This window comes from Mustela erminea, chromosome 3 (genome assembly GCF_009829155.1).
Source record: "Mustela erminea isolate mMusErm1 chromosome 3, mMusErm1.Pri, whole genome shotgun sequence".
NCBI classification, from domain to species: Eukaryota; Metazoa; Chordata; class Mammalia; order Carnivora; family Mustelidae; genus Mustela; species Mustela erminea.
In genome coordinates this window covers 127727668-127738512 of record NC_045616.1, presented here as the reverse complement: position 1 = coordinate 127738512, position 10845 = coordinate 127727668, and positions in this window count along the sequence as shown.

Sequence of the window (10845 nt, the reverse complement as noted above, 5' to 3'; positions counted from 1 at the left end):
TCAGGCACCCTAGAGATTTCTTTTTTTGTAAGGTTTTGTCTTGTTTTGGTTTTGGAGCAGTGCTGGCCTAATTGAATGAATTACATGCATATAACTTTTCAGAGATCCCAAACTTACCTACTAATGGTGTACTGTTGACCAGAGGACTTACTAATAACATAAACTGTTGATGAACGCATATTTTGTATGGTATATCTACTATATACTATATTATTATAATGAATAAATCTAGAGAAAAATGTTATTAATAAATTATAAGGAAGAGAAAATATATTTACAGTACTATGTTGTATATATATACACAAAATCTTTATAGAGATAGACCCACACAGTTCAAACCCATGTTGCTTAAGGGTCAACTGTACTTTTAAACTATCTGTGTCTTTATATGTAAAGTGAGTGTTTTGTAGACAATATATAGTTGGGTCATGTTTTTTTGATTCATTCTGACCATCTTTGTCTCTTAATTGGTGAATTTAGACCACTGACTTTCAAAGTATTAAATGATATGGTTGAATTAATATCTACCATATTCATTACTGTTTTCTATTTGTTACCCTTGTTTTTTGATCCTATTTTTGTCTTTCACTCTTTTTCTACTGTTTGTGGTTTTAATTGAATATTTTACATGATTCCATATCCCGCCCTTCTAGCATAGTAGTTATATGTGTTTGTTTGTTTGTTTTTGCTTTTGTCAGTGGTTGTCCTGGAGTTTATGTGTGTGTGTGTGTATACAACTAATTAAAATCTAGTTTCAAATACACTATACTAGTTTATGGGTAGAGTGAGTATCTTATAATAACAACAAAATACTCCCAAATTCTTCTTTCTGTGCCTTCAATCATTGCTCTTATTAATCTAACTTTTTTAAAGATTTTATTAATTAATTAATTAATTAATTTACTTAATTTATTGACAGAGAGGCAACAAGAGAGAGAGCACAAACCAGGGGAGAGGGAGAGGAAGAAGCAGGTTTCCCGCTGAGCTGGGAGCCCAATGCGGACCTAGATCCCAGGACCCTGGGATCATGACCTGAGCTGAAGGCAGATGTTTAATGACTACGCCACCCAGACACCCCTCATTTAACTTACATATAAACATATGTGGGCACCTGGGTGGCTCAGTCAATTAGGCAACTGACTTTTGATTTTGGCTCAGGTCATGATCTCATGATATGCCATAGTGTAAGTTTTTTTTGGTATTTATCTTGATCGGGATTTTCTGAGCTTCCTCTATCTATTGTTTAGTGTCTGACATTGATACTGGTTAAATTCTCAGTCATTATTACCTCAAATGTTTCTTGTTACTTTTTCTTCTTTCTTCCCTGGTAATCTCACTATGGATATGTTACGCATTTGTAGTTGTCCCACTGTCTTTGAGTATACTGTTCTTTTTGTTTTTGTTTTTAAATTTTAGGGATTTATACCAATATGGTCTTGAGCTAAAAGATTCATTTCTCAGCCCATTTAGGCTGTTTTAAAAGAGTCATTTTGTGAGCAATATTACCACAAATATTCTTATACATATAGTTTTTGTGTAAAATTATCTTATATTAACTTCCTAGAAGCAGAATTGCTCAGATCAAGGAATGTACTCTTGGGAAGATCATCAGTATCCTTGAGAAACCTGGTATCCCTTTCCTCCAAAGACCACAACTGACAGCAGCAAATGTCATTACGGAACTGGATTCTTTGACAGCAAGGGAGATGATAGGACCCCAAAATTATGGGGACCAATTGGGAACACTTAACCATCAGAATCAAGGTAAGTGCAATTATTACAATTAGTGACTAGAGTTAGCAGGAGGCTTAGCTATACACAACATCAGTAGCAACAAGATAAATGGGTAACCAACAGTATATTACTCAATCTAACAATCAAAAGGAATCAAGAGTTATTGATTAGGGGCGCCTGGGTGGCTCAGTGGGTTAAAGCCTCTGCCTTCAGCTCAGGTCATGATCCCAGGGTCCTGGGATCAAGCCCTGCATAGGGCTCTCTGCTCAGCGGGGAGCCTGCTTCCTCCTCTCTCTCTGCTTGCTTCTCTGCCTACCCGTGATCTCTGTCAAATAAATAAATAAAATCTTAAAAAAAAAAAGAGTTATTGATTAGGAGACTAAGGACAATCACTATCATAAAAAGCCACAATACTTTTTCTAGTTTCTGAAATGGAAATAATTTTTAGAACAAGAATACTTTGAAGAAAAGGATGATTCCCAAGAGAGTATCCTGTGATATCATAGCAACTATGTATGGTATCAATTTCTCCAGTCATTTCCCAATTTATTTGGGTAACTATTTACTGAGAAAAGAAGAATATATAATATTTCTAGAACTTTGGGCACTAGGTCTGTGTTGATAGTGATACCTAGGGACCCAAAGCATCATCCTATTAGAGAGGAGACATTTGGGGCAGGGTATTAAGTGAAGTCTTGGCCAAGGCCTTTCTCACATTGGGTGTCATATGCAGATCATTTTCATTGTCCTAATTTCGCAGAGCCATACTATTAGTTCTGTGGTCTGTGGAGTAAGAGCTATCATTGTGGAGCAGGCCAGGTGGAAACCTCTAAAACTACTTCTCTTCAAATTAATATAGTGAATGAAAATTACAATTACATTCCAGAAAGCACAGTAGAGATTTGTACATAAAGACACAAAGTTTTTCTGTTTTTTTTTTTTTTAATCATTTATTCTTTTAATGTACCAGGCTGGATCTTACAAAACCAGTGGCCTATCACAAATGGAACCGGTTCTAGTTGGAAAGGCTGTGGTTAATGTTGAAAATTTACTTAAATATATTAGTACAGCCTCAAGCCTGTGATATCTGGTTCTTTTCCATCCTTATCAGGAAGGAAATAGTTTGATCACAAATGAGTAATAGTTTGTAATTCTTTGGGGCAGACAACTGTCTATACATAAGGTCTTATCCTTGGTGTATATTATCTCTCTTGTCCTCTGCCAGAATAAAGTCCAAGGGATCTTGACTCTGGACATTCTACAGAACATCATATTGTTTCACTACACTGATAACATTATGTTAATTGGACAAGATGAGTAAGGAGTAGCGAGTATATTGGAGGCCTTGGTAAGACCTCAGTGCTACCAGGGTGCTGATACACCTTCTAAATATCAATAAAGTTTTTAGGAGTCCCATGGCCTGGAACATACTAGAACATTCCCTCTAAATTGTAGAATGTTCCTCTTGTGCCTCTGACCTCTAAGAAGGAAGCGCAACACCTGGCAGATTCTGCAGGTTCTTGAGAAAACATATTTTATTCTTCGGAATATTGCTCCAGTGAATTTCTCAGGTAGAAGCAAAAGCTGCCAAGTTTGAGTGGGAATCAGCCAAGTGAAGGGCTCTGCTTCAGATCCAGGCTGCGTTTTATGTGGCCTGCATCTGGGGTCCTGTAACCTGGTGTTAGATGGATCCTTACATGAGACAGGGACTGTTCATAATCCAAGTTAAAACTTGGTAGGAGCTTGGACCAAGATGGTAGAAGCAAAAGTAAGAAGCGGGAAGTGGCTGAATACATTATGAAGGTAGAGTTAACAGGATTTGGTGATTAATTGGATGTGGCTTCTAAGAGAAAGAGATGAGTCAAGGCGGACAAGGTTACCTAACAGAGAGTATTAGTGTAAATGTTTAAGTATCATCTCCGACAACAAGATTAAGTATTATCTCCAGTAAATTTCTAGAGAGCAGTGATCATATCTTATTTATCTTAAGTCTTCTGAAATGTGGTTAATGTCTGGTGTAGAGTCGGCCCTCAAAGAAAATGCTGAGGGCACTATAATACACATATCTTTGCAGTATTGCCACTCTAAATATTGTAATGTATTTTATTCACTTAAATAAAGATTACCTAATTAAAATATTTTGTAATGACTTATGGCTGTAGAACATTAATATTTTCAGCTTGATTATTATTATTTTTTGTATAGAAATGTAGGAGATAAATGAACAAGACTTGACCTGGAATCGTTCAATGTTATTTTTCCTGATTTCAAAAGCACAATTATTGATTTTATTTTGGTCTCAGTTAGAATAATACTAACATTTGTCATCTCTGTCTTTTAGCACTCAGCTCATGTGGAACTATTAAAAGTTGCCCTTATAGATTGTGCCATAAATAAAACAGGGTTGCAGTATATGGTACAGCATACCCTTTTAGGAGGACAGACAAATGCAATCTATATGCCGTAATGTTAGTATGACCAAGACATGTGGGTAGCGATCAGTAAAGAGAATAATGAAGATATTTTATGGATGAATTATGTATCAATTGTTTTCCCGAAAAAAAAAATAGTGGAGATGAACTTTATTTATGACTGGATTTCTTTAAAAGGGTTAGAAAGGTTGCTGTTTTATTGTATGCTTTAGGTTCCCAAATCAATATTTATACTTTTTCCTATGCTGATGCAGTCCTATCCATTTGTTAAAATAAATAGTAAAAAGTGAGCTAGTTATGGCGTTTTCAAGTCAACTTGCCTAAGGGTAGATATTTGTGAATTAGCAATGTAAGATTTCTTTCTCCTATGGCATTTTAGAGTATCTGATGAATACATTACTTAGGTATTGTCACTCTTTCTTCTATATTTATTCTCTGGCCACTTGATACTTCCAAGGGTCTTTATCCATCATGTAATGATTCTTGAATTAGTGTCTGGAGTCCTTGTGAAGAAATATTTCTCTATACAAAATCATAAGATTTATTAATAAGCTCTAGATGTTAATTCCATTTTGATCTGTGGATGCTTCATCCCACCCCCCATCTCTTTCCTATGAATGAAGAAGGTATTTTTATCCCCTTGCACATTTGTCTTTGGTGCTCTTTTTAGAGCTAAGATGACAGATTGTCATGGCCATATTCTCTTTCGGGTAACATTCATTTAACAGGCTCAGAAATAAACAGAAACGACTAATCCTATTTTACCTGAGCTTTTTGTCCAGTATGAGAAAAATGACTGAAATGTGCCTTCTCTGATTTGCATCCAGAGTAGCTATTAGGTATGGCAGTCTGGTAAGAAATTTTTCAGTTGAACACACCATTTGTCTCATTTGATTGGAAATTCTCTTAAATCATTCTTGTTTAACAATTTAATTCCAAGAAGTTAGGTATAATTCATGAGAACCCATTACTAATAATGGTTATAATTGCTTTTCTTGTTTTACTTTTAGGTAGCTCTGTAAAAGGGGTGTGGATCATGATAGATTCTTGGTCAAGAGAACAAGCAATAGATTCAGGTTTCCAATGTAAACAACGCAATTTCCAAATCCCCCAGTAGGGGTTGCGTAGGCAAAGTTTGGTTTAATATGTACACAACCGTAAAGGATACTGGAGTTCTATCTATGACCTACTTTGCCATAAATAATGTTATTGAGAAAATTATACAAAATAAAAGTCAAAATCAGAAATTTTCCATTTTCCAATTGTACCACTTTATCATTTTGATTCAGTTTTGAGATTCTTCCAGTTTACTGCTTCTGAAACACTCATAGAATATGCTTGTTATAATAGACTATCTGTTAGGATATGGAGGAAATGGAGAAATGGAGGAAATTAGACAATTTAATAATGTTTATAACGATGAAGCAACTATTCATTGAAACATAAAAAGTGTTATATCATAAGTAACCATTGGTACCTAAATGTTTGAAAGTGAATTAGGAAACATTAAATTTATATTTCTTTTGAACATCTATCATTTTAAACTATTTTACTAGTTCTTTGTAAGCACATAGTGTTTATATTTGGACATTTTATTAGATTTTACAAAGAGTAATGCCATAAATAACTGAATGACATAAGACACAAATGAAACTCTCCTTTAAAAGATTATTTCTTTTGCAAAAGGAAATTGTGGGGCAAGAGGTTAGATGGTTCATTCACCCAGAGATCTGATGTAGTTTATGAAAAAAAAAAAGTTTAAGGCTTATTGCATTTACAACATAGATAGGGAAAGCAGGAGAGTAAACTATGCTATAATATTTATTCCACAGTATCTACTTAGAACACAGCTTTACAACCAGAGACGTCAACTGTTTCACATATCTTTTAGAAAAACATGAAAGAATACAAGGGAAAGAATATTTTATCCAAATTCAAACAGGCCACTTAGTTACTTTTAAAAATTTTAATCAAAATAAGTTATGAAAGTTACTTTTACTTGGATTCTTTTTTCTAGTTACATTTCAGTTATATTAGGTTCTCACTAAGTTGCCTAAGTAAATAAGAAAAACAGAAATTTTTTAAAAATCATTTTTTTGGCTGGTGACTTCTTAAAAACGTTCTATCATGATGAGGAATAGTGAGAAATACCTGACCAAATCCTTTAAAAACTCCTCGAACTTTGTTCTTTTCATTAGCCAACTTTGACTAAGTTAATATTGGCTTGAAATACAAATCCAATGGAAATATTTTCTATTGGGGGAAAAATATCTATTGTGTTTTGGGAAAAATATAAATCAAATAAGTTAATATAGTTACTACTGAAGTAGCAACTGCAAATACAAAATACAGATTTTTTTTGTGGGTGCACTGTATCAGTTGTTTCTTGGAAAACTCTGTTGAGGTCCTTTAATAAGTAACTATTGTATTACAATGTAGAAAATATTTTTAATGACTTACATATCAACTATTTTCAACCAGTTAATTCCATTTGTCATATCACCTGTATCACATGAATAGTGGAATTGATATCCATTTCAGGTTCATTACCTGTAGAAGCAAGGCTTTTTTGTTGTTGTTCTGGATAATATCACATATATACACAATATACATAACTTTCACTTGAAAGGTGCATTATACTTCAACAATTTTTTCCCCAAATATTATCTTGTTTGGTCTCCAACAACCTTGCTAGGAACTCAGGCAAATATTATATTCCCATTTTTATGTGAGCAAAAGGGTAAGTTCAGTGATTTCACTAAATAACTTAAGATGAGGTCCAACAGGTACTCACCCCTGAGTCTTCCAATTTCTGTAATGTAAAGTGCCAGGTTAAGAGGCAACAGACACTTAGGAGAGCAGCCCAAGTCAGACGAGGTGGTGTCATCAAAATATAATTCAAAGTAGAAAGATTAAAAATGTATTCAGAAAGATATTTACAAATATTATCAAAATAAACCCAACCAAATTCTGATACTGTCAATTCCACAGGCTCAACGTGTCTCCAAACTTCATACGATTTATTGTTAGGAAGTAACGTATCAAGAAAACCAAATCCACTTCAGGGTCAATAATTCTTGCTTTCAATCAACATCATTTTGGTTTTGTGAAGAATAAAGCAGGATAACATATATAATAGAAATTCTTCAAACTCATTAAAAAAGACACTATATAAATATTGGTATTATCATCATCATTAACATTTATAATGCTTGTCACCTCTACCTCATAGACCCATTACGAACATTTGAATGAGGTAATGTCTACAAAGCCTTATAAGGTCTCTAGGTGAGAACTAAGATATAAATATAAAATGTTTTTTATCAATAAAGTATTAGGTGAATCTGGTCTAGACAGAAAGTAATGAAATTTGGTTAGTAAAGTAGAAGCTGATTGCTCTTTGCAAACAATGCTGGTGATTGGGTACTACTCATTTAGATTTTCAAATATTAATCTTTGTTTTCCTAAGATCATATTAGCTATCATTAAAATTTTAAATGTGACTTCTTGGACTATTCTATCCAGAGTAAGCTTATATTTAACAACACATTAAAAAAAAAAACAAAACAGCTACTTTATCTTACACCTATGTTATAAGAAAAAGCAAATTCTGTATAAATAAAAATCATTGCCACTTAATACAATCAAATCCCTCAATCATTTAATTTTTTTTTTTTTTTTGATGATACTTGTATGCAGACTATCCTATAGAACGAGTTGACTGGGTCACTCAGTTTGCAGGTAGAACACATGGGCCTTTGTCATTTTCTAAGATTATTTTCTTTATTTATTACACTTGTGATAGTGCATCAGTTTACAGGTAAGCTAAGCTACATTTTCAGAATGCATATGCAGTAGTCACAATCTCCCTACTCCAGGAAGTTTGCCATACTTTTTTGAAAATACCGTTTAGAGATATTGTTAATAGAATCAGGCAGACTATTTGAAGAAATGTTGCTTGTAGAGTAATCCTTTGCTGCTTTTACTAGTTCCTCTGCTGTTGATGGTTATCATTAGCAAAACGATCATTTCCTCACAGGGAATCCTGCCGAGTCACATTTAAGGAGTTTAATATTTACTGCTGTGATGTTATATTAGCATTATTCTAATCAACAACGGATTTCTAACCTAAATAAATTAAATAGCTTGTCCTTGTCAGGAAAAAAAAAAATACGATTTTGTAAGTTGGAGTCCTTGTTACTGTTTTAAAAGATTTCTCCTTTTGGGTCGAGTCTTTAAATTGTATCATATCTGTAGATACAGAAGTTTTAAAATGAACCTCCATGATCACAGAAAGACAAAGGCACTACATGCTTCTGTTCTAGCCTGCCGTTACAATATCACAGTGCATAGGGGAACAATAGGACAAAACTGGGGTGTTTTTATGCCAACGTAACATCGGAGAGAAATTGAAAGCAGGAATGGAAGTGTATTTGTGGACAGCCGCTCACTGGCACAAAAAATAAAGGGCATCGTATTTACTTGAATCTAACTAAAAGTATTATTTACCAAGTGACCAAGTTATAGGCTGTAGACCCAACCTGTCTCACTGCAGTGGAGAAAAGTTGCTTTTTATTAGCAAGTCCGGTTGCCAGGCCTTAATACCTCATGATCACTTAATATCTAATGAATAATAAACAATGTAGGAGAACTTGAGGTTGAGTTGCTTTCTCTTTCTACATCAGCTATGCTTAGCTCTCTCCAGATTTCTGAAAACCTGAAAAGCTAGGGGCTAAAGCCAGTCACCGGTTATTCAAAAGGAAACTTGAAAAGTCTATGATAATTATTTTAAAAAATTAATAGTTATAGGCAGTTTCCTGAATAGTTTTTTTTTTGCCTCTATACAGTGGATTATTATTTTTCTACTTTTATTATCCAATTCATACATCGAATCTGGATTTATCTCCACCCTCTCCCTCTCTTTCCCCATTGGAGGATAAATTGCTGTTCTTTTCAAATCTCCTAGGATAGTCTTCTGCTCTGCGAAGTTGTAACAAGATGTGACATCCAGTCCTAGTTAATCAGCGTTCAGCCCAAACCCACAGTGGCAGTGAAGGAGGTGGCACTTACAATTTGCCCGTGACACTGACCAGGTTTTTAAGGAATAAGAGTGAGGGAAAATAGCATAAAATACTTAAATTTTTATGGAAAAGGTATAACTTGGTGAAAAAGCACCATCATAAATTCCCAAAAAGTGTATCTTAATGATACACTTAGAGTAAATCATTTGCCTTGAGAGACAGGAGGTCTCTGGTGACCCGCATTGCAGCCACATGAGACTCCTAGACTAGCTACTTTCAGCTAAATGTACTCTCATATTAATATTTTAAAATGCCATAATGCCTCTCTGAAAACCTCAGAGGACAGATACATCAATTTGCGAGGTCTTCACTCCAGGAAATAGAAACAGGGATAATCTGCCATTAAAAGAAATAGTTCATTATGTCTGCTTCTTGGGAGCACATAAACTATGTCCCTCACATACTTAAGTTGCAAATCCTCACTTTAATGTGAAGGGAAACACCATGCCCCAGAGCTTTATTGTCCCACTGTTTATTAGTACAAAAAGGTTTGTTGTGGTATGAAATCTTAAGCTTGTTGCAGTAATCAATCAGCTTCAAAGAGTCTTTACCCCAAGCCAGATTCATTACAAATAAATCAATTAAACATAAAGTTTCTATTTTCAGGAGGTTCACGATGCAGAATAGAAACAAATGCATCACAGTTAGAGAAGGGAATTTTCCTAGAGCGATGTCTCTCCACAAAGAGCCCTTTTGCCTTTATCGCACCGTAGAGCACATGCTGTAGTTTGCTCTTTTATTTTAGTTAATTGCAGACATTCTTCTTCTTAGCATATATTTTTCATCCGGGAAAAATCACATCCATATGAAAAAGATATGTGGTAAGCTAGAAATATTGCTGGAGGCAGGAAAAAATAAACAATTGGTTTGTGTCTTCTTGTCATTACCAGCCTGAACCTCTTGTGAGGCATTTGGGCAATTTTCACCCTCAAAGCTTTATTGTATTTTTTTTTTTTTCAACCTCTGTACTAAGATTGTTTACCATGCAGGCAGCTCAGTGGCAGAAGTGAAAACAAAAACCAAAAACCAAAGGAAAAAACAAAAAACAAAAACCTCCACAAACCCCAAATCAAAACAACAAACCCTATAACCAACCAAAAAACAAATCAACAATTTAAAAAAATTCTCAATAAAAGTCATTCTCACTATTAAGCTAAAAGAACTATGTGTTCTAAGCCAGACCGCCTCTTGGATTCTCTCTGGGGATGTAGTTAGAGGGGGAGATGGGAGTTGCGGAGACATCTTTCATCTTGTCAATTGATAAGTCAAACTTACCAACTGAACATCATAAAAGCACCCATCAGTGACTTCCTTAATTTTTTCATATATTTTGTCCTAATGTGTTTTTAATAAAATTAGCTGTTTGCAGAGATTCCCAGAAGTAAGAGTATTTGGCCGTGAGAGAGGCCAAACCCAAATGATTCCATACAGAAGTACAGTCAAAGGTCTGACGGCACAGAGGGTGAGGAGGGGGACCAGGAAGTGGGGTGTGGGGAGGTGGGGTTGGGCAAATGGGAGCAAATGAGCCTAATGGAACATTCTGCATCTATAACACAATGCTGGCCAGTCCAAACTGAAAAACAAACAGATGAAAAGGC